The sequence below is a fragment of the Apodemus sylvaticus genome, chromosome 11 (assembly GCF_947179515.1).
Source record: "Apodemus sylvaticus chromosome 11, mApoSyl1.1, whole genome shotgun sequence".
In the NCBI taxonomy this organism is placed as follows: domain Eukaryota; kingdom Metazoa; phylum Chordata; class Mammalia; order Rodentia; family Muridae; genus Apodemus; species Apodemus sylvaticus.
Genome location: NC_067482.1, coordinates 44,561,303 through 44,585,990, shown reverse-complemented (window position 1 = coordinate 44,585,990; position 24,688 = coordinate 44,561,303). Strand labels below are relative to the sequence as shown.

The 24,688-nt window shown below is 45.1% G+C and overlaps 2 pseudogenes; both read right to left on the bottom strand.

Moving 5' to 3' along the window:
- Positions 1-6,631: 6,631 nt before the first annotated feature.
- LOC127696746 (dr1-associated corepressor-like) lies at positions 6,632-9,579 on the bottom strand (annotated as a pseudogene).
- Positions 9,580-21,113: 11,534 nt separating this feature from the next.
- Positions 21,114-21,463, bottom strand: LOC127695982 (40S ribosomal protein S16-like; annotated as a pseudogene).
- Between the last annotated feature and the right edge of the window lie 3,225 nt (positions 21,464-24,688).

The following is a 24,688-nucleotide window of genomic DNA, read 5'->3' as shown; positions in this document are numbered from 1 at the left end:
AAGAGTACTTGCTTCAGCCGGGAGGTGGTAGCGCACACCTGTAACCCCAGCACTCTGGGAGGCAGAAGCAGGCAGATTTCTGAGTTTGAGGCCAGCCTGGCCTACAGAGTGAGTTCCAGGACAGCTAGGGCTACACAGAGAAACCCTGTCTCCAAAAAGACCAAAATCCAAAAAGAAACCAAAAAAAAAAAAAAAAAAAAAAGTGTTCTTGCTTCGGGCTGGAGAGATGGCTCAGAGGTTAAGAACTCTGACTGCTCTTTCAGAGGTTCTGAGTTCAAATCCCAGCAACCTCATGGTGGCTCACAGCCATTTGTAATGGGATCTGATGCCCTCTTCTGGTGTGTCTGAAGACAGTAACAGTGTACTCATATACGTTAAATAAATAAATAAATAGTACTTTAACACAGAGAGAGAAAGGGAGAGAGAGAGAAGGAGGGAGACAAACAGACAGACATGTACAATGTACATCAATTCCTCTGGTCATGCAGATGTTTCGGAGACTTCCGTGCTGAGTCTAGAACATCCTTTGTGCGGCCTATTCCTGAATGGACTCCATCCACAATGAACTCAGTAATAATTCAGTTAACAGAAGCCAAATTGGAAAGCTGCATAGCTAACTAAATTGGTCTCCAAAATATGCCTTCACAGCTGGTTTCTTTGAACAGGCTTTTGAATTTTCTCAGAAGCCCATCTGTGCTCTTCCTTGTAAAAATTGTAGTGAGGTTGATTTCTGTTGTCTCTGTGTCCATTTTGAACTCTCTCTTGTGGCTGGCCTGATGAAACTAAACACAAACTAAACTCTCTTCCTCCTCCTCCTGGAAACTCTCCTAGAGTGTGGTTTTCACAACAGGAACAAATTAGACACAGGCGTCCACACAAGGACACCTGCCAGCAGAAACAACTGCCCTGTGAGAGGAGCACTGGCCGTGGGCTCAGCTTCAGGCTGGCCACGTAAATTACCACCATGATGAAGAAGCGATCTGTGGAGGCCTCTGTAAACCCATACCCAATTCTCAGATACTCTTCAAGGAAGGGCTGGAGCTTAGAGCCCTTCCCTAGAAAGAAACCTCAAGGAAATTCACCTGATTCAGTGTGAGTGGAAGTGGGCATTTTGTCCACCAGGTGACCTTCGGGTCACTTAGATCTACGACTTAGTGCTGCAGCCTATGTCAGGCTGAGCTGCGGTAACAGGCAAGGGGCCCTGGACTTTTGTTGGCGAGGACTTGAATTGTGTCTCTGTGTTGACGTGTAGGTGGTCTCTACCTAGGCGTCACCCCCGTGGAGGCACATTTAGACTTGCCTAGCTAACAGTTTCTTAAGTGAGTGAGCAGGCGACCGGAAGACTGATTCTCTGAAAGGTGAAGAGAAACTATTGGAGAAGTGGTGAATGGAAACCCCCAATGCATGCTGGGAAAGAGCTGCCTGTCTGCTCTGATATGTCTATATATGTGTGTTACAGAGATGATATTTTTCTACTTAATGATGGAAAACTGTATTTTAAGGGATGGAGAGATGGCTTAGTGGTTAAGAGCACCAGCTGCTTTTCCAAAGGACTCAGGTTTGATTCCCAGCACCCTGGAAGCTTACAGCATCTGTAGCTCCATTCTGACACCCTGTGTGTCCTCGGACGGCAGCCCCAGCACACAGTATATACGTGCAGGCAAAACACACAACATAGAATAAAATAATAAAGTAAATAAGAATTTTTAAAAAAGAACTGGGAGAGTCAGCTCAGTTAAGGGCACAGACTGCTCTTCTAGAGGACCCAGGTCCAAATCCCAGCACCCGTGTGGCAGCTCACAACCGTCCCTATAACTCCAAGACAAACATATGCAGGCAAAATACCAACGCACTCAAGGGTAAATAAATTAAAACATTGTATTTATTAAAGGGGGAGCTGGGGCTGGAGAGATGGGTCAGCGGTTAAGAGCACTGACTACTCTTTCCAAGGTCCTGAGTTCAAATCTCAGCAACCACATGGTGGCTCACAACCATCCATAAAGAGATCTGACACTCTCTTCTGGTGTGTCTGAAGACAGCTACTGTGTACTTAAATACAATAATAAATAAAATCTTTGGGCCAGAGCTGACCGGAGGGAGCAGAGGTCCTGAATTCAAATTCTCAGAAACCACATGATGGCTCACAAACATCAGTACAGCTATAGTGTACTCATATACAATAAATGAAGGGAGGAAGGAAGGAAGGGAGAAAGGGAGGGAGGAAGGGAGGAAGAAAGGGGGAGAGCTGGAAGATGGCTCAGTGGTTAAGAGCACTGTCCTGTTCTCTCAGAGGACCAGAGTCATTTCTAATGTTTAGAGACTCACAACAGCCTGAAACTCTAGCTCCAGGGGATCAAATGCCCTCTTCTAGCTTCCAAGGGTCAGACTCAATGTCTGGTTCCTATTGCTGATATCACCAGAGGGCTAGAGTTACAGTCTACCCCAGCCTGTGGCTGCAGGAATGTTGTTACAGAACATGGCGTCGACTTGCCACTCTGGTCCAATGTAGCCCATAGATACACAGCCCATATGTACCTTCTTGAATGTAGACACACATACACACAAGTAAAAAAAAAAAAGTAAACCTTAAAAAAAGCTGGTATTTGGACTAGAGAGATGGCTCAGAGGTTAAGAGCACTGTCTATTCTTCCAGAGGTCCTGAGTTCAATTCCCAGCAACCACATGGCTCATAACCATCTATAATGAGATCTGGTGCCCTCTTCTGGCCCGCAGGCATACATGCAGGCAGAATCTTGTATACATGATAAATAAATTAAGGGAGGAAAAACTGTATTTGATTGGATTTAAATGAAATTTAAGCAGATTCATAAGTATCTCAGTGGAAGAATTCCTGCCTAGCATCCTGAGGCCCTGGGTTTTAGCTCCGATAATGCCAAACAAAACATCTACGTTTCATGAGACCCTGTAACACTGCCTCCACCTCCACTGAAAAAACAAAACAAAACCAAAACTAAGTGGAGTAAGATATAGTTGAAGAAAAATAAGTAATTATCCCAAAGAAATAGAAATAGACTAAATTTCATTACAATTCCTGTGACTTCATTAAATCTTTGGTATGTAAATTATAACCACATGTCACTTATTAATAAGGATGACTTTCCTGATAAATGAATTGTTAAATGTTTATTGAAGCACGGGATATTTGCACAAACCCAGATGGTATAGGTCAGTCATTCCACTTGGACGTTTTTATTGTCTGACCATGTACAGCATGCCCATCTCGTGGACATCAGAGGACAACTTTTAAGCATAAGTTCTTTCCTTCCAGCACGTGGGCTCCAGGGACTAAACTCTGTTCCTCGGACTTGGCAGGGAACACCTTTACATACGACTAAGCCGTCTTACTGCTGCGGTGGCTTCTTGATTTAGTTACGACGTCCGGTCAATGTGAGATCTGTGGGATCCCAGCCAGGGTAACATGAGCTACACTGCAAACTTGTTGATAATGGATGAGTGTAAACACCTAGCACTTCTGCAGTGGAAGCTGGAGGATTAGGCATTCAAGAGCAACATAGGCTAAATGAGATCCTGTCCAAAAAAAAAAAAAAAAGTAAAATAAAATGAATAAGTTAGAACATACTCTAAGATAATGATGCAAAAGTATAATTTAATAATAAAAACGATAGCATAGTAGATATGTAAACTAATAACAGTTATTGATTATCAGGTGTTATGGGTGGTGAGAATTTTGACTTCTTAAAAAACCCAGTTATGTGAATGTTTGTTTTTAAAAGATTTATTTATTTTATGTATATGAGCGCTCTATCTGCATGTATACCCGCATGCAAGAAGAGGGCATCAGAACTCACTACAGATGCTATAAATCACCATGTTGCTTGCTGGGAATTGAACTCAAGAGCTTTGGAAGAGCAGCTGGTGCTCTTAATCACTGAGTCATCTCTCCAATCCCCGAACATGTTTCTGTTTTAATCCCAGGTGTGGTATATGGCACTGTTTTAGATTGTCCATGGCGGGATATAAAAATGCCAGAGCCCTAAGAGGCTTCAGCAGTTGATGCTGCCCCTGCTGCCCCTGCTGCTGCTGCTGCTGCTGCTGGTACTGGTTCTTGCTGGTTCCTGCTGCTGCTGGTTCCTGCTGGTTTCTGCTGCTGCTTTTGCTGGTTGCAGTTGCTGATTGGAGATATCCTGACAGTAAAGATTGGATTCGCCCCCAAGGAACTTGGTGCGCCCAATCAGCAGGAAGAAGTCTAGAGAGATCTGTGCACCCCTCCCCTCTAATCTTCTTCTAGCCTACCTAGTCTTGGGGGTTGGAAGGGATAAGGGTGGAGAAGGGCGGTAGATGTAAGAAGCAAACAAAGTAGCCCAAAAGTGCTGCACATAATTATGTGTTCAAACCTTTCACATGACTTAGAGCAATAACTCTTATACCAGCATTACCATAAACATGTAAGAATGTGTTATGCTGCAGTGTCACAATGGCTTTGCTGTCACTGACCGCAGTGATGGGACATTTTCTGTTCCATTGTTAACCTTTTGTGACTTTTTGTTAGATTGTATTTATTTTATGTGTATGAGTGTTTTGCCTACATGAATATCTTATACCACATGTTTGCGGTACCTAACAAGGCCAGAAGTAGATTTCAGATCCTCTAGAACTGGAGTTCCAGGGGTCAGTTGGCTGCCCTGTGGGTACGGGGAGCCTTCTGGAAGAACCACCAGTGGAGCCATCTCCCCAGCCCCTTCCTGTTGCTTTGTGGAGACAAGGTTTCTCTATGTGACCCTGGCTGTCCTGGAACTCCCTATGTTTCAAACTCTCATAAATCCTCCTGCCTCTGCCTCCAAGTACTGGAGCTGAACGAGTGTGCCACCAGCCACAGCACCCAGCTCTCTTGGTTTTTGTTTTGTTTTTTTTAAAGATTTATTTACTTTATGTATATGGGTACACTGTCATCTTCAGACACACCAGAAGAGGGCATCAGATCCCATTATAGATGGTTGTGAGCCACCATGTGGTTACTAAGATTTGAACTCAGGATGTTCGGAAGAGCAGTCAGTGCTGAGCCATCTCACCAGCCCCTATACAGTGATTTACAAGTCACCTGGACTGCACATGTAAACAATAAATAAGTAAACAAGTAAATAAGTAAGAAAATAATTAAAAAATATATATCAAAGAATTTTTGAAATTTATCATGAACTATTATGAGTAAATGTTTGATTTAGATAGTTATTTTATATACTTAGACACTTGGGTCATTTAAAAATTTCCTGGATGAGCCCAGTGTGGTGGCACACACCTTTAATCTCAGCACTCAGGAAGATCTCTGGGAGTTCAAGTCTGTTCTACTACCAAGTTCCAGGGCAGTCAAGGCTATACAAAGAGACCCTTTAAAATTAATTTTTAAAAGTAATTAATTTCTTGAATTAAAAAGGGATCACAAGCCAGGTGGTGATGACCCATGCCTTTCGTCCCAGCACTCAGGAGTAAGTAAGTAGATCTCTGAGCACTCAAGGCCAGCCTGGTCTACAGAGCTAGTTCCAGGACAGCCAGAGTTACACAGTGAGACCCTGTCTCAAAAAAGGAGAGAGAGAGAGAGAGAGAGAGAGAGAGAGAGAGAGAGAGAGAGAGATCATAAGAAGAAAAAGTTTAAGAAGTCCTACCCTACACCCTCAGATACACCCCAAATCACTGTCCCAAATCACTGTACAGCTCAGATTAGTCACAAATTGTGATCTTCCTGCCTTAGCCCCTCTGAATGCTGAGGTTACACATATGTACTTCCATGCCTGGATGCAAACCTGAGATGTGTCCCAAGGCTCTGTCTCAAAAAAGGAGGCATTAGGGGCTGGAGAGATGACTCAGCGGTTAAGAGCACTGACTGCTCTTTCAGAGGTCCTGAGTTCTATTCCCAGCAACCACATGGTGACTCACAACCATCTGTAATGGGATCCGATGCCCTCTTCTGGTGTGTCTGAAAACAGCAACAGTATACTCTCATACAAGAAGTAAATAAATGAATAAATAAGTAAATCTGAAGAAGAAGAAGACGAAGAAGAAGACGAAGAAGAAGACGAAGAAGAAGAAGAAGAAGAAGAAGAAGAAGAAGAAGAAGAAGAAGAAGAAGAAGAAGAAGAAGAAGAAGAAGAAGAAGAAGAAGAAGAAAAGAAGACGACTTGGAAGCAAGCAATCTGGTGATTACTTCTTTCTGGTGGTGCCTCTCTTCAAAGCCCAGAGGCAGTGCAGGGCCTCTGTGGTTAAACAGAGCATCTTTTTATAAAGGCCTCATTTAACTTTAATTACCTCCCAGAGGTCTCCCAAGCAGAAGGCGATTAGTACTGCACCCTCTCCCCTCCCCCAGGTTTCTGTGTGTATGTGTGTTGAACATGTTTGCATGCCTGTTTTCGTATGGTGGTGCACTGTGGGAGCTCACATACACATTGTGTGGGTAATGCTAGCTTTCTTCCTTCACTGGTCTCCTTTTACTGAGGCAGGGGTTCTCAATTTCTCAATGAACCAGGAAAGGTCAACTAGTCTAGCTAGCCATTTGCCTCAGTCCCTCAGAAGCACTGGAATTAGAGGTGGATCTACATGTCCTCTGCTCTCTCTCTCTCTCTCTCTCTCTCTCTCTCTCTCTCTCTCTCTCATAAACTTAAGAACAAGTCCATCTTTCTCTTCTCCCCAAATCAACTAATACTAAGAAAAAGAGAGCACATGATGGCCGGGGTAAAGGGGCAAAGGAGTCATACTCCTCTTCATCCTGTGCCTCAGATGCTGAGGGGCCAGGGGGTGCTGGGGCGAGGGCAGAGGAGAGGTGAAGGGCATCAAGGGAGTTGGAGGGCTCTCAGAGTGGGCAGGAGGCTGACTGGCTTAGGGTGGAGGCTGTGGCATCTCCTCTTTCCCATCGGTATCTGTGAATTCCAGCTTCCTGTTGCGAGGCTGTCCGGGACAGCTTCTTGTCTTTGCCTTTGCTTCTTGTGCTGTCTGGTTTCCGGTCCCTTTGAGGACCCTCAAGAAGTCAAATTGCTTGCTGCTCAAGCTCAATGCAGTGCTTCGGGTGGGACGTGGTCATGGTTTTGTAATTTGAGACCGGGTCACCTGGCAAGCCTTCTTCAACAGGGACTCCAGGAAGAGCTCAAGTGCCCGGGAGATGATGACGGGCACAGCTGCCGCCACCTTCCCAATCTCTTCGTCCGTCTGCATGATCTTCTTGAAACTGCAGGTTGTATTTCTTGCTTGGCCTCTCCGGGCCTCTCACTGCGCCTGGCCCAGCACCGCCACCACCCGCAGCCTGTTTGCCACCACCCCGCCGCCCCGCTGCCCCGCCCCTCCGGACTTTTACATGAGTGCCGGAGATCTGAACCCTGGTCCTCATGCTCATCCAATTAGTAGTCCCATCCACTGAACTATCCCCGTAGCCCAGTATCTACCCCCTTAACACCTCACAATGCTTTTCAAGACTGCTTTTCAAGACGGGTTTTGGTGTGAACATTCAAACCATAGAAAGCAGGAATTATCTTCATGCTTGGTTTATTCAGTTTTAGTCGCGTTGGTTCATGGAGACCCTGGTTACAAAGACTTCACATTCTTGATATTTGATAGGTAGAGTGGAACACACCAGAATAGTCATGCAGCCATGACTGTTCTGGTGTCTGAGACAGGAGGATCACTCTAGCTTGAGGCCAGCCTGTCTATTCAAAACAAAATATAGTACAAGCCAGTTAGGTGACTCAGGCCTGTAATCCAGGAACGAGGGAGGTAGAGGCAGGAAGATCCGGTCTGAGAATAGCTTGGAGCTACACAGGGAGACCAGATCCCAGCTGGGTATGGTGATGCAAGCCTGTTAAGCCAACACTTGGATAGCCCAACACTGCTCAAGGGTCAGCCTCAGCTACATAAACAGGTTTAGAGATCAGTTTGGGCTGTTCAAGACTCTCTCAAAAACAACACATTGAGACAAGCAACTTTTGGTTGCTGTAGCACTTAGTGGGGGGTGTTCCTTTTATTTTGTAGAATGAAAGCTGCCTCAATTCCTAAATCTCTCTCTCTCTCACACACACACACACACACACACACACAAAGCCGTTCATTCTAAAGGCCTAAAATAAAAACTGTTGTGCTTTTCACTTTTGACAAAGATAAACTGTTCTTACAGGATGCCATGGAAAACATCAGGAAAGTTTAAGTAGATGAATTAAGGAAATAGGAGACCGTCACAGGGAACATGAACTGACTGAGATAAGATACAGCCAAGTAACTAACACAAACTGCTCAAGATGCCCAGAGCAGCTCTGAATTATTTATTTATTCTGTTTATTTGAAGTTACTTGAAATATACCCAATTAAATCTACCCTATATACTTTCACAAATATAAATAGGAATCACCCTTAAATCTCTAGTTATATAGAAATTTTAATAATATGTAACATATCATAAAACTGAAAAAAGTGAGACTTTAATGTCTTTTCAGATATTTTTAAAATCTTGGCTTAGATCTTAAAAACACAGGGGCTGGAGACACAGCTCAGTTGTTAAGGTTCTTGCCTGGCTTGTGGGTTCCATCCATGATACCACTAAGCAAATCAAATAGGGGACTGATCATTGCAGCTATAACATCTGTGAATGTCAAACCTTTGTATAAAATGCTATAATGTTTGCATACACCTTGTGTACATTCTCTTGCATACTTTAGTGTTATCTTAATTTATTTTGTGTGTGTGTGAGTGCAGACATGCCTGTGCTACATGAGATAAGAGGACAACTTGCTGGGAGTGGCTTCTCTCCTTCTCTCTTGTTTTGAGACCATCTTTGTTGTTTCTGCCCCTGCACTGTGTTCTGCAGGCTGTCTAGTCCAGGAATTTCTTCAAGATTCTGTCTCCAGCTCCCACCTCAAGTAAGAGTGATAGGATTATAGATGAAAACCGTCACATCTAATTGTCTTTAGGTTCCATTTATTTATTTTTTTATTTTATGTGTATGGATGTATTGCTGCATGTGTGTCTGTACACTATAGACATGTAGTAAGTACTTAAGGAAGCCAGAAGAGAACACTGGGTCCTCTGGGACTGGAGTTACAGATGCTTGTGAGCTGCGATGTGGGTAGTGGGAATTGAACCCAGGTCCTCTGGAAGAGCAGCCAGTGCTCTTTACTGCTGAGTCAGCTCTCCAGGCTCCCTGTGTTTTAATGGTTCTCTTAGGGATTTAACTTAGATCATAAGGCTTGTGTGGCTCTGGCTTTAACCTTCTGAGCTGTTCCTTGGTCCTCTTCTTCTGAAACAGGGTTTCACTGTGTAGCCCTGGCTGGGCTGGAACTCACAGTGTGGACCAGGCTGGCCTTGAACACAATAAACAATCTGCTTTTACCTTGAAACTAGGGGTCACCCTGCCTGGCCTGAACTTTCACTGATTCTCTAGCCTCTGCCTGTCTCCCCAGTGCTGAGATTACAAATGTTTATCACCATGTCTGTCTCTCGGGTACTTTGGCATGTTTACATTGCCTAACATATCTAAGATAATGTGAGTGTTATACAAATACCTGTTGTGTTGATTAGGCAATAATAAAAAAAAGAAGTAGACTACACATTTGGTGCAGACACCATTTTGCCGCTCCTGTTGTGTTTTTTTGGGGGGGGGGGGGTTGAAGACAGAGTTTCTCTATGTAGCCCAGATTGGCCTGGAACTTGCTGCCATCCTCCTGCCTCACCCCCACCCCTGCAGGTGTGTGTCTCTATCATATCCTTTTCCTTCTCTTCTCCTTTTCACATATTTTTCTGACTATTACAGACTACATTTTTGAATATAAAAGGCTGCAAGTATAGAGAGCCAACTGTGTATTAAAACATAGCATTGTAGTGTGCCTGTGTTTCAATGGTGACTCATAAAGACAGAGAGTCTGAATTATTTGGGCTTCCTATGACTGACTACACCTTTTTTTGCTTTTGTTTGCTTAGCATTAATTTGTTATTTGTTAATAACACATGATGAGACATGTTATAACAACACATGTGCATATACTACAGTGCTTCTGCAAGGTCAGAGGCTAAGCTTTGGGAATCAATTCTATCTTTCAACATTGCATGGGCTCCAGGGATCAACACAGGTCACCAGGTTTGCATGACAAGTTCCCTTACCCTCTGAGCCATCTTTCTGGCTTTGTTTTTCTAGGTATGTAACACAGAAAAATTCTGGGTTTTTTGTTTGGTTGGTTTTGTTTTGTTTTTTCGAGACAGGGTTAAAGATTTATTTATTTAGTATATGTAAGTAGCTGTCTTCAGACACCCCAGAAGAGGGCGTCAGATCTCATTATAGATGGTTGAGGCACCATGTGGTTGCTGGGATTTGAACTCAGGACCTTTAGAAGAGCAGTCAGTGCTAGGATGAATGGTAACTAATGGTGTGGCCCACAGTGCCAGGTGTGTATACCTGGGGATCAAGCTCAAAGGTAGCTCTGTTTTTGTTGTTTTTTGAGACAAAGTCTCATTATGTAGCATTGGCTCAGCTAGAATTGGCCATACAGACCAGGCTGCCCCCAGCTCCAGACAGCATGTGTCCCTGTCCCTGGTATGACCATGCTTTTCCAAATTAAATTGTTTGTCATAGTAATTTAAAGACTATATGAATTGTACCCAGTGGTGTTTGGTCTGTGTACATCTCTCCCTTAAAATGTAGAGTAAGACATGGTGTTTTACTCCTGTAACTCCAGCTTGGGGTGTGTGTGACAAGATTGAAGTTTTGAGGGGACTTGTCCCAAAAACATTATGAAGTCTCCCTGCGACAGTGTGGATGTGCTGTGTCCTCCAAGATTCATGTGTTAAAGGCATAGTTCTCCATATGGTGAGGAGCCCTTCAGGAGGCGCCGTCCAGTGAGAGGCTGTGATGCACCACTGCTCAGGGGGTTGAGTAGTTCTTGTAGCCTTAGCTAGAGTTTGCGAGAATAGGCTGTTAATAAGAGCCAGCAGGGGCAACATGGATGAATCAGACTGACAAGAGTTCCTTTCAGTAAAGTTCAGAAGACAAGATTAAAGAATGGTACGTCAGGGCTGGAGAGATGGCTCAGCGGTTAAGAGCACTGACTGCAATTCTGAAGGTCCTGAGTTCAAATCCCAGCAACTACATGGTGGCTCACAACCATCTGTAATGAGATCTGATGTCCTCTTCTGGGGTGTCTGAAGACAGCTACTGTAGGTACCCGAGGCCTGCAAAGCTTGTGACGCCATACAAGCGACAATTAAGACAATGTATAGGTCTGTTGCCAAGGCAACAGCTGCCGTTTACCCAGAATTCCATAGCCTACCTTTACCTGTAATTATGTCACCACAGGTATATAACCAGGCAGCGCGTCTTCCCCGTTCTCTTTTTCTCTTCTCTCTTTCTCTCCTTCCTTCCCACCCGCTACCCCTTCCCCATCTTAAATAAAGTCCCACGTGGAACTGTTTGGCCTGGTGTATCTCATTGCAGCCCATGGCTCCACCGCATCCCTGCGCGTGGTGCGGCGCGCGCTGTGAGCAGACTGGACATTTGCGCAGAAACCAACAGCTACAGTGTACTTACATATAATAAATAAATAAATAAATAAATAAATAAATAAATAAATAAATAGTGGTATGCTGCCAGGCCCGGAACCTTAGCACTTATAAGGTCGATGCTAGAGGATCAGAGGTTCAAGACCATCCTCAGCTACAAATTGAGGTCAAGGCAAGCCTGAGCTATTATGAAACGTTGTCTCAAAAGCCAAAAGAAGGGATGGGGAAGGCAGTGGTGGCACATGCCTTTAATCCCAGCACTCGGGAGGCAGAGGCAGGCGGATTTCTGAGTTCGAGGCCAGCCTGGTCCACAGAGTGAGTTCCAGGACAGCCAGGGCTACACAGAGAAACCCTGTCTCGAAAAACCAAAAAAAAAAAAAAAAAAAAAAAAAGTTTCATTGTTAGGGGCTGGAGAGATGACTCAGTGGTTAAGAGCACTGACTGCTATTCTGAAGGTTGTGAGTTCAAATCCCAGCAACTACATGATGGCTTACAACCATCCATAGTGAGATCTGATGCCCTCTTCCGGGGTGTCTGAAGACAGCTACATCGAGCGGGCCCGAGCCAGAAGAAAAAGTATTTGAAGAGAGCTACAGTGTACTTACATATAATAAATAAATAAATCTTTTTTTTTTTTAAAGAAGGGATGGGGAGATGGATTAGTAAATAGGAATGCTTTCTGTGGAAGCATGAAGATCTTAGTTCCAGTTCTCAGCACCCAAGTAAAGTGGACCAGGCCTTGAGCACCCACCCGACCCACCTGCAACTGCAGTGTGGGGTAAGGGCTGCAGAGGCACACAGCACACTTATAAAAGAGTGGCAAGACCTCTGGCATAATTCAATAGTTTCAAAAATAATGTCCACATACAAAGTAAAGGAGATTTTTATTTTAAAAATTAAAAATTCTATCTTGCTCAAGTTAAAGACACGTCGTCACTGTGTGATTTCTTTTTCTCAATAATGCTTGCGACCATGAGACTGTGGGGGATTTCTGGAATGGTGCTGGTTCCATGAGACCCTGAGGGGTTACTCAAAGCTTTTCTTTTGGTTTCTTTTCTTTGTTTTTCTCAAGCTCTGGGACAATGTTTTTAGAGTTTGAGAGAAAGCAACAGGGAAGACAAGCTGTGAATCTTGTCACAGCTCACAGTGGAGGTCAGCAAGCAGGGCCTGGTGCGGGCAGTTTCAAAGGAAGCCCAGAGTGTGGGGGACACCGTGCCTGACGTTGGCCAGTGTTGAAAAGAAAACGATAAAGAGGAAAAGGAGCTAACAGGCTTAGCTGAGAAACGGCTTCTTAGTGAGAGGAACTTGGAATCAAGACTCCACGACAATGGAACTTTTAGTGAAGGCTTGCTGGTTTCAGCCTGTAACTGCAGCTACTGAGAAGCTGAGGCAGGGGGGGTGGGGGTCACAAGTTCAAGCCCAGCCTGAGCTACAAAGTAAATTAGTTTAAAGCCTGTTTGGGCAGCTTAGCGAAATTCTATCTCAAAATAGCAAAAAAGCATAAAACAGGCCTGTTGCAGCACATGCGCAGGCCCCGAGATGTGGAGATGGGAGGACCTGGGGTTCGAGTTCAGCCTCCGCTACATAGAGAGTTGGAGGCCAGGCTGGGCTAAATGAGGCCCTATCTCAAGAACTCCGATCAGGCTAACAAGGAGAGTAACTTAGGCATACGCCTAACTTCTGGATGCTTTGTGATGCAGCTTTTCATCAGACTAGCTTGCACCTGGTATGACAACGCTTAAAATATGAATCAAAATAAATGTTTCATGACTAAACCAAAGAAAAGTAAAAAGGAGCACTCTGGGGGCGGGGGGCAGAGGCAGGTGGATTTCTGAGTTTGAGGCCAGCCTGGTCTACAGAGTAAGTTCCAGGACAGCCACGGCTATACAGAGAAACCCTGTCTCGAATAAACCAAATCCAAAAAACCAGAAAGAAAGAAAGAAAGAAAGAAAGAAAGAAAGAAAGAAAGAAAGAAAGAAAGAAAGAAAGAAAGAGAAAAAGAAAAAGAAAAGGTGAAAAGGTGCGGGGGGAATGTAGCTCAGTGGTCTGGCTCATCTAGACAGCTTGAGGCATTGGAGTCCATTCAGACCCCTTTATGACAAGCAAAACTGCAGCCGAATCACAGCCGGTCAGCCAGGCTCTCCCGCTTACTCAGAATCTGCAGCCTACTGAACCCGAGGCCCTTCATTTTGTTTTGTTCCCGCTCTCCTTAGATTCAGCGGGAGCCGTCCCCTTCTTATTATTTGCTTATCTAATTATTTAGATAAGGTTGCACAGTGGTGCGACCATGGGCTTCGAGCTCCCAATCTCAAGTTTTCTCCCTTTCAGCCTCCTTTGTAGCTGAGACTACAGTGAGTAGTCCCATGCCTAGCCTGAGCTAACTTACGTAGATTCTGATTTTTTTCTTTTTCTCTTCTTAATCAGTCATTTTTTTAAAAAAAAGATTAACTATTTACTTAAGATTTGTTTATTTTATGTGTCTAAATGTTTTGTCTTCATGTATGTACGGTGCCACTTGTATATCTGGAGCCTGTGGAAGTCAGAAGAGCGCTCCTGGAGCGGGAGTCATAATCAGTTGTTAGTCACACAGACAAGTTCTTCCTCTGCAAGAGCAGAAAGTGTCCCTAACCACTGAGCCACCTCTCCAGCTTCCTGTGGTTCCAGGGTTGCTGTTTTGTTTTAAAAGGAAGAGTTTGTTTTGACTTGTGAAATTTCTAATCTGTTCTTTTTTTTTTAATCTATTCATCATTTTATGTATGTTACACGCAAATAGTTAAGTGAAAAAGTTCACTTTCCTCGAGTACAACTTTGTAGAGTTGGGTCTTTCCACCTCTGTGTGGGTTGTGGAAATCAAGCTCCCGTCTCTCAGCTAGGCCAGTGTCTTAGTTAGGGTTTCCATTGCTGCGAAGAGACACGACCAGGGAAATTCTAATACAGGAAAACATTTCATTAGGGCTGGCTTGCTGGTTCTGAGCTTCAGTCCATTATCATCAAGGCAGGAAGCATGACAGCATCCCGGCAGGCCTGGCGCGGGAGATGCTGAGAGGTCCACATCTTGTTCCAAAAGTAAACAAGAGAAAAACTATCTTCCCGGCAGCCTGGATGAGGGTCTCAAAGCCCACCTCCACAGTGACACATTTCCTCGGGGGGGGGGGGGGGGGAAAGCCATGCTTCCTAATAATGCCTCTCTCCTGAGCCAAGCATTTTTTTTTTTTTGGATTTGGTTTTTTCAAGACAGGGTTTCTCTGTGTAGCCCTGGCTGTCCTGGAACTCACTCTGTAGACCAGGCTGGCCTCGAACTCAGAAATCCGCCTGCCTCTGCCTCCCAGAGTGCTGGGATTACAGGCGTGCACCACCACCGCCCAGCCCCTGTGCCAAGCATCTTCACCTGCTGAGCCAACTCTCTGGGCCTCTTTTTTGCTTAGTTGAGAGAGGGTCTCAAGTAGCTCAGACTGTCCTCAAGCTTATAGAGTTGACAATGGTGGTTTGTCTTCACTAGGAGCTCCCACCTGAATGCTGACATTAGAGGCACACACCAGCACAAAGCCTCTGCTTTTGAAGGAGGCTTATAGAATACTTAAACCATATCTTGGGAAAACAGGAAATAGAGCAAAACAAAACAAAAATCTAAAAAGTAGACTTATAAATAAACAAACAATAATTTACCATTAAACAATTGCACAATTAACACAAAGAAACTGCAGAAACAGAGCCAATGGTGAACAGCTTCCACCAAAGTGTGGCTCAAAGTACATGTCAACTGATGGGCAAAAGTCCAAAGTAGGATTTTTAAGGCAACAACAAAAGCAGGTGAAATATATAATGTGGGGCTTGGAAAGATGGCTCAGTGGTTAAGAGCACTGACTCTTCTTCCCGAGGACCGAAGTTTAACTCCAAGCACCCACATGGTGACTTTCGAATATCTGTAATTATAACTCAGTGGATCCAATGCCCTCTTCTGGCCTCCGGGCACACAGGTGCACAGACATGGATGCATGCAAAATACCTATAAAATAATACAATGAATTTAACTGATTCGGCTGGGTGGTGTTGACCCACTTTTAAACAAAGCACTTGGGAAACAGAAGTGGGCAGATCTATGAGGCTGAGGCTTCAGAATTCATTTGTTGGAGATTTGTCTAGAAGCTAAAGAAATTAAATAGAGCCGGGCGGTAGTGGTGCACTCCTGGGAGGCAGAGGCAGGCTGATTTCTGAGTTTGAGGCCAGCCTGGTCTACAGAGTAAGTTCCAGGACAGCCAGGGCTATACAGAGAAACCCTGTCTCGGAAAAAAAACCAAATCCAAAAAACCAAAAAAAAAAAAAAAAAAAAAACCCCAAAAAAGAAAAAAGGGGGCTGGAGAGATGGCTCAGTGCTTAAGAGCGCCGACTGCTCTTCTGAAGGTCCTGAGTTCAAATCCCAGCAACCACATGGTGGCTTACAACCATCCCTAACAAGATCTGACTCCCTCTGCTGGTATGTCTGAAGACAGCTACAGTGTATTCACATATAATAAATAAATCTTTAAAAAAAAAAAAAGAAAAAAGAAAAAAGAAAAAAAGAAATGAAATAGAGCAGGAAACGTAGCAAGGACTATTGAGCCTTTTAGGAGTTGGGATCTATAACTCTTTTCTTTTCCCTTTTTATTTTGATGTGTTGGATGCACTGCTCCGCAAATATTAATTAGAGCACACTGGCTGGCGATATGGTGGGAGTCTTTTGTTTACGAGCCAGGGTCTCTCTGGGTAGCTCTGGCTGTCCTGGACCGCTGCACTAGGCTGGCCTCAGTGATGTGCTTGCCTCTGCCTCTTGAGTACTGGGACTAAAGGTGTAGACCACCACCAATGTCAGCATCTGTCTGAACTCCACCCACAGTTACCTGGCAACAGCCAGGTAGGCCTGACTCCTTATAAAGGGGCTGCTCGACTCCTCCTCCCTCTCTAACTCTCCTGCTCTTCTCTTCTTGCTCCTGCTCTGTCCCCACCCTACCCCACCCCACCCCACCCCACCCCCCGCCCCCACGTGCTCATAGCCGGCTCTACTTCTCTACTTCTTCTTTCTCTTCCTGCCTTTTTCTGTCTCTACTACCCTCTTAACTCCCCTCCCCATGCCCTGAATAAACTCTATTCTATACTAGACTGGTCCTTCAGGGGGAAGGGATGCCCACTGAGACATTCCCTTCCCCCATACCTCACTACACCCCATAGAACAGATACCTCCTTCTCTTTTTATTTTTTATTTTTTATTTTTTTAATATTTTTTGAGGATGAACTACTTTTTTTTAAAAGATTTATTTATTTTGTTATATACTACTATAGTAGTAGCAGTATATAGTACACACTATAGCTGTCTTTAGACACTCCAGAAGAGGGAGTCAGATCTCATTATGGATGGCTGTGAGGCACCATGTGGTTGCTGGGATTTGAACTCAGGACCTTCGGAAGAGTATCCAGTGCTCTTACCTGCTGAACCATCTCTCCAGTCCCTCTCTTTATCTTTTTATAAACACAACAACCACCACCACCACAACCATCTATCTCCATTATTGGAGTCTTTAACATTCTCTTTTTTAAAAAAATTACATTTAGCAATTGATTGATCGGGGTGGAGGCTCATATCACAGCATGAATGTGGAGATCAGAGGACAACTTTGGGGAGCTAATTCTTTCTTTCCACAACATGGGTCCCAGAGATGGAAAACAGGTTGTCAACCTCAATAGCAATTGCTTTTACTTTCTGATCTGTCTTGCTGGCTGTGTAGTGAAGTCTAAAATAAATTAAGTTCTCCGTTTTAGTTTTTTTCATTACTAATTTGACAAGTGTCCGGTATCCAGCTGGCCCTGAATTCATTATGTAGTAGAGGGTGGTCTTGAACTTGTGATCCTTCTGCCTCTGCCTCTCCCTTGTTAGATTTTATGCTGTGCTGGAGATCAGACCCAGGACTTTGTACACAGTAGGCAAGCACTAGCACTCTGCCAGCTGAGCTTTACACCCAGCTCTCTGTATTTGGTTTTGGTAAAAGATCTTTCTATGTAGCCAGGGCTAGCCTGAAATACACTATGTCAATCAGGCTGACTTCCAGTTTAGGGTAATCCCACATCTGCCTCGGCGCTAGCGGGGTTACGGGTATTTGCATTCTACCTACCCACGAGATTTAGGATATTTTTTTTAAAAAAAGATTTATTATTTTATATATGCAAGTACATTGTTGCTGTCTTCAGACACACCAGAAGAGGGTATTGGATCTCATTACAGATGGTTGTGAGCCACCATGTGGTTGATGGGAATTGAACTCAGGACCTCTGGAAGAGCAGTCAGTGCTCTTAACCACTGAGCCATTTCTACAGCCCCTTAGGATGATTTTTAAAAAGTGACAGACTAATCCTTTAATCCCAGCACTTGGGAGGCAGAGGCAGGCGGATTTCTGAGTTCAAGGCCAGCCTGGTCTACAAAGTGAGTTCCAGGACAGCTAGGGCTACACAGAAACCCTTTCTCAGGGGAAAAAAAAAAGTGACAGACTAGCTGGATGGACTCCTCTGATCCCAACACTCAGGAAGCAGAGCCGGACAGATCTCTGTGAGTTTGAGTTCAGCGTGGTCTGGAGTTCTAGAACAGCCTAGAGGTATATAGGAAAGACACTGTTGAAAGACAGACAGACAGACAGACAGACAGACAGAAGCTGGGTGTGGTTGACGAGGCCTGTGACCTCAGTATTAGGAAGCACAGGCAGGAAGACTGTTTGCTGCAAGTTCATGTTTGCTGCAAGTTCATAATGGCCCGGGTCTTCATGGACTGTTTTCAGACCTGCCTGTGAAGTGAGACCCTGTCTTAAAACAGAAAATAAAATAAAAAAGGGGTTAGGGAGATGGCACAGCTAAGAGTACTAGATGTTCTTCCAAAGGACCCAGGTTCAATTCCCAACGCCCATATGGCAGCTCACGACTGTCTATAACTCCAGTGGATAGGGATTCAGACACCCTCACACAGACATACATGCAGGCAAAACACCATTGGACATAAAATAAAAATAAGTAAATAAAATGTGACATCCAGGTGTCACAGAACCTGTCTATGAAGATAGAAGGATTGTAAATTAGAGGCCATCCTGAACTACATCTGAAATCAAGGCTAGCCTGAGCTGCATGGCAAAACCTCTCTCTAAAAAAAAAAAAAGAAAAAAAAGAAAAAAGAAAAGAAAGGAAGAAAGAAAGAAAGAAAGAAAGAAAAGAAAGAAAGACAAGAGAAGTTGGATAAAAAAGTAATTGGGTAGTGGTAGCCCACACCTTTTAATCTGGCACTCAGGGGGAATCTCTGAGTTTGAGGGCAGCCTGGTCTATGGAGTGAATTTCTGGACAGCTAGGGCTACACATAGAAACCCTGTCTCGGAAAACAAACAAACAAACAAAAGTAACAATGGACTGAGGAGGTAGCTGAGTGGCAGATCATTTACCTAGCATCTCTGAGGTCCTGAGTTAAATTCCCAACACCACAAAAACAGTCGAAAGAAAAATGATAGACAACGTCTACATCTAATGAGATAAAGCACCTAGTCACTAGTGTGAGCAAACAGCTGAGATACACAGGTAGACAGCAAGAGGTAGACAGTGATAGACTCCCTGGCGCCTCCTGGACACCCCCCTGGTGGGGCGGATAAAATTACAGCTCAACAGGGAACCAAGAAAGACCTGAAAGACCATCCCTTTTCCTGGAGCTGCTTCCTCCTCTTTTTTAAAGAGACCTCCGGAAACTGTCGTTCCCCCCCCCAACCCCCATCTGTGCCCCCAACCACCCACCCCCTGCACAAAACATGAATGAGACTGGGTGGAAAGACCCTGGAGACAGCCGCTCAGGGCTTTGGGTTTTCCCATTCTGCCAGTAAGAGATCTCTGCATCCTCGGTGGGACTCCCTAACCCAGCCCCACTCAGGCCCCGTCCCACCCCCGCCCCACCCTCAGCCCCACCCCACCCCACCCCGCAACACACACCTCAAGAAAATTGTTCTTTCTCTCCAAGAAAATTGTTCTTTCTCTCCAAGGCAAAAGCCAGGAACGAACTTAAGACCCACCTCTACTGGTAACCGCTCTTTGCTTCTAGATCTGTAGCCAGATTCAAGTCCCAGCAGGCCTCTAAGGAGGTACCAACTGAAACCTGCGAAGAAGAGGTAGACCGGGTTGGAAAGAATCGTTTGCATAGACACGTTTATATCATTGGAGATCCAGGGAACGTTTGTGAGAAAGGCTTGGGTAATGGTGAAAAGAACATGAGTCACCACAGCCTGGCTCACACTTGTCTTTTTAGGTGGATTCCGGAGACCCTAACTCAGGTCCTTTTGTTTAAGTGGCAGGTACTTTCCCCACTGAGTCATCTCCCAATCCCTTTTCTCCCAATCTGAACTGCTAATACTAACTCTCATCTCACACATTACATAGCATGAAGTAATTATATACATACATATGTTGGTTACAAGAGTTAGAGAGGCCATGGTCAAGTTTAAGGAGTTCAAAAAGGCTTTACCGCCGGGCGGTGGTGGCGCGCGCCTTTAATCCCAGCACTTGGGAGGCAGAGGCAGGCGGATTTCTGAGGTCGAGGCCAGCCTGGTCTACAGAGTGAGTTCCAGGACAGCCAGGGCTACACAGAGAAACCCTGTCTCAAAAAACAAACAAACAAACAAACAAACAAACAAACAGGCTTTACTGTAGGCAAAGGCGGAGAGAGACGAGAGAGGCTTCTCAGGCCTGGGAGGCTAACAGATAACAAAGTCTATTGAACAGCTGCTGGAGGTCTCCACACAGAGCAGGCAGGCATAGGTGGAAGCCAAGACTCAATTTTGAGCTGGGCATGGTGATGTACTTTAATCCCAGCACTTAGGAGACTGAGGCAGGCAGATCTCTGAGTCCCAGACCAACTACATAGTAAGTTCCAGGACAGCCAAGATAGCACCAAGAGACCCTGTCTCAAAAAATAAACAAGATTCATGGGTGGGTAGAGCTACTCAAGTGACCTGTAGGACTGAGTTCAGGGGGACAAACAAGCAGACACAGGTATGGCTGTTTGACTAGGCCGTGTCAGCAGTGGAGACCAAGCTGAGCCGAGCTGAAGATACTGGGCAGTCAGGTCTTGTCCGTCAGTCTTCTGCCTACTGGTCCCTTGACAAGACATATATAGCTGAGTAGGACTGTCACCATCATAGTACTAGGTTTCCTCGTGTGTGTGTGTGTGTGTGTGTGTGTGTGTGTGTGTGTGTTCAGGCATGTCTGAGTGTGTACACTAAAAGTTGATGTCAGGTGTTTACCTCAGTTGCTTTTCTCCTCTTCCTCTCCTCTTCTTCCTTCTCTTTCTCCTCTTCCTCCTCCTCATCATCATTACTATTAGTATTGGTATTAGTATTATCTTTTTTGTTTTGTTTTGTTTCCTGAGACAGGGTTCCTCTGTGTAGCCCTGGCTGTCCTGGAACTCACTCTGTAGACCAGGCTAGCCTCGAACTCAGAAATCCGCCTGCTTCTGCCTCCCAGAGTGCTGGGATTACAGGCATGCACCCCCACTGCCTGGCTTCTTCCTTTTTAAAATCCTAGGATGTTTATTACAAAGGTAAACCCTGATCCTTGAGATGGGCTTATTGGTAGGATTTCTGCTGTCGGGAACAGGCACCAGAACCTCTAAACTTTTTGGCTTCGCAGCGACAAGGGGTGGGGTGTATGTATGGGTGAAGGGTGTGGGGGTGTGGGGGGCATAAGGGGGGATGGTCAGCTACAAGCAGGGTCAGATCGTACTAGATGAAAACATCTTTGATCTTCTTAGAGGCTTCATCCACATATTTTTTGGTAATAAGCCTCCAGGGCTTTTGAGATCATCTCCAGCTTGATCATCTCCAGGGGACGAACTTTCACCTTGATGAGCCCGTGTACTCGCTTGCAGTGGGCCACAGCTGTCTTGCAGCCACTGCAGCGGACCCTTGGAAGGCATGACTACAAGTACGAAGAAGCCGAGCTCCTCACTGTGCAGCACCGCCCCCGGAAAAGGGTGCAGCACCAAGGAATGAAGATATTCTAAAGAAACACTATACCTTTCCCTCTGGCTAATGGTCTGTTAAAAGAACACTCCCCAAATAATTGGAATTTCTCCAGGAATCTCACGCTGGGATAAGGAAAAGTCCCTGAAGCCTGGTGATAGCCATGGAGACACTTGTCTTCAGGAAGATGTCACTCAACCTGACAACTAATCAGGTCACTTTGTAGGAGAGACTGGAGCTGGCAGGTGGTGTTGAGGTCACACCTTGAGGTCACTGCTAAATTACACTTCTTGTCCTCCATTTAAACCTAAGCCTGGGCTAGAGAGAGATCTCAGTGGGCAGGGCCCCTGCCAAACCTGATGACCTGAGTCAATCACCAGCATGTAAATGGTTGATGGGATGAAACCACCCGCTAACCAACCTCCATGAGCACTCGTGCTTCCTCTCACAAGTAAATAAGTAATAGCAGCAGCAGCAGCAGCAGCAGCAGCAGCAGAGAGGAGTACATTGGCCTGAGACAGGCTGACTCCATGACAGGCTGCAAACTGGCAGTTCAGGAGACCAGGCCTGAGTTTCTTTCTTTCTTTCTTTCTTTCTTTCTTTCTTTCTTTCTTTCTTTCTTTCTTTCTTTCTTTCTTTCTTTCTTTCTTTCTTTCTTTCTTTCTTTTTTCTCAAGACAGGGTTTCTCTGTGTAGCCCTGGCTGTCCTGGAACTCACTCTATAGACCAGGCTGGCCTTGAACTCAGAAATCCACCTGCCTCTGCTTCCCAAGTGCTGGGATTAAAAGCATGTGCCACCACTGCCTGGCCAGGCCTGAGTTTCTACTTCCCAGAACTGAGCAAGACCATTACCGGAAAAACCCGTTTTGTAAAAGGGACCCCTCCCCAGCTTGTGAAAGGACAGTTAGCCAAATTTGTCACCAAGCGGTCATGAGCTACCCCCTCATTGGCATGAAGCAAGAGGAGTTAGTCTGAACCATACATAGCATCACCCAGAACCCACCAATCAAGATGTACATCACCTACCCCTCCCTAATGTGCCTCTTTTTGGGTTTACAACTGAAACTGCAAATTCAGTCGAGGTCCTTCATCCCGACGGAATTGGGCCCCTGCATGCACGAACAAACACTCTTTGCTTTTGGATACTCTCTGAATCTGGGCCACTCTTCAGCGATTCATGGACCCTAACGCAGCAACAACAGTGTAACTCAGTGGGTGGAGCATTTACCTTGTAAGTACAAATCACTGGGTTCTATTCCTTTTTTTTTTTTGATTGTTTTTGGATTTGTGGGTTTTTTTTTTTTTTTTTTTCCGAGACAGGGTTTCTCTGTATAGCCCTGGCTGTCCTGGAACTTACTCTGTAGACCAGGCTAGCCTCGAACTCAGAAATCTGCCTGCTTCTGCCTCCCAGAGTGCTGAGATTACAGGCATGTGCCACCACCACCCAGCAACTGGGTTCTATTCCCAGCACTGCACAAATGGGGGGGGGGGTGCTCGCTTCTAATATCAACACTGGGAAGGTGGAGAATCGGAAGGTGAAGGTTATTTATGGCTACATAACCACTTGAGGCCAACCTGAATACATGAGACCCTGTCTCCAAAAGTATTAATTAAAATAGAACAAAAATAAATGTAAAACTCATGTCAGGACCCCAAAGATAGACGTACAGTGTTTGTGCATGCTTGCTGTGTGTGTGTGTGTGTGTGTGTGTATGTGGTGTGTATGAGAGGGAACCTCTTAGGTTTGTTTTTTTTTTTTTACAGTGTGTTCACAATAAATAGATTTCCTTTCTCTGATTTTCACTATTTTTTATCCATTTAATCAGGCTATTCAGAAGGAAGAGCTATCTTAGAATTTCCTTTGTTGTGATAACTCAGCATGACCAACGCCAGGGGTGATGGTGCACACCTTTAATCCTAGCACTTGGGAAGCAGCCGCAGGTGGAACTCTGGGATCTCCTTGAGCTAGAGGTCAGATATTCTGGGTCTACATAATAGCTCTAAAAAAAAAAGCTGGGGAGATGGCTCAGCAGTTAAGAGCACTGACTGCTCTTCCAGAGGTCCTGAGTTCAATTCCCAGCAACCACATGGCGGCTCACAACCATCTGTAATGGAATCTGATACCCTCTTCTGGTGTGTCTGAAGACAGCTACGGTATACTCATATAAATAAAATAAATCTTAAAAAAAAAATAGCTCTAGTATAGCCAAAGCTATACAGTGAGACAATGGGTCAAAAACAAACAAACATAAACCAAAACAAGACAGCATGACCAAAATCAGCTTGTGGAGTAAAAGATTTATTTCATCTCACATCTTATAATCTATCATCCAGGAAAATTAAGGCAAAAACCTCAAACCAGAAACTGAAACCGGGTGGTGGTGGGGGTGGTGGGGGTGGTGAGGGTGGGGGGTAGGGGTGGGGTGAGGGGGCGGCGGTGCCCGTCTGTAATCCCAGCACTTTGGGAGGCAGAGGCGGGCGGATTTCTGAGTTCGAGGCCAGCCTGGTCTACAGAGTGAGTTCCAGGACAGCCAGGGCTATACAGAGAAACCCTGTCTTGAAAAAACCAAATCCAAAAAATAAAGAGAAAAAAGAAAGAAAAACTGAAACAGAAGCCATGGAGGATGTCAGTTTATAGGCCTGTACCCCAGAGATGCTCAGTCTGCACCGGGGACAACCTGCCCAGGGGTGGCACCACCCTCCATGGGCTGGGTCTTCCCACATCAATCATTTATTAGGAAAATGAACTGCAGGGTATTTGGTGTGTGTGTGTGGGGGGGGGGGGGGCGCTTTCCTTAACTGAGGTTCCCTTTTCCCAAATGAATCTAGTTTGTGTTAAGTTGACTTAAAAGCAGCCAGCAGCGGCCAAGCCCAGCCAGTCTCACTCCAGAGACATTCCTTTGCACTGGGAAAGCCATGAAAACATACTGAAAACACCAAACCTAATATGCATGTAAGTTCCAAAATGCCACCCCCCAGCCCCCCCGCCTTTAGCTGCCTTCCTTTGTGTCTTAGCTGAACGGAAAAGTACTGAGTTCACCCTGAAACCTCTGTCTGCTCAGCCAGATAAGAGACAAAGGAGGGAAATCCTACCACCCTGCAGGCAGCTTCTTGGAACCAGCCCAGCACCTGCACTGCGGGTGACTTCTAGGAAGCAGCTGCTAGCTTCATTCAACCTTA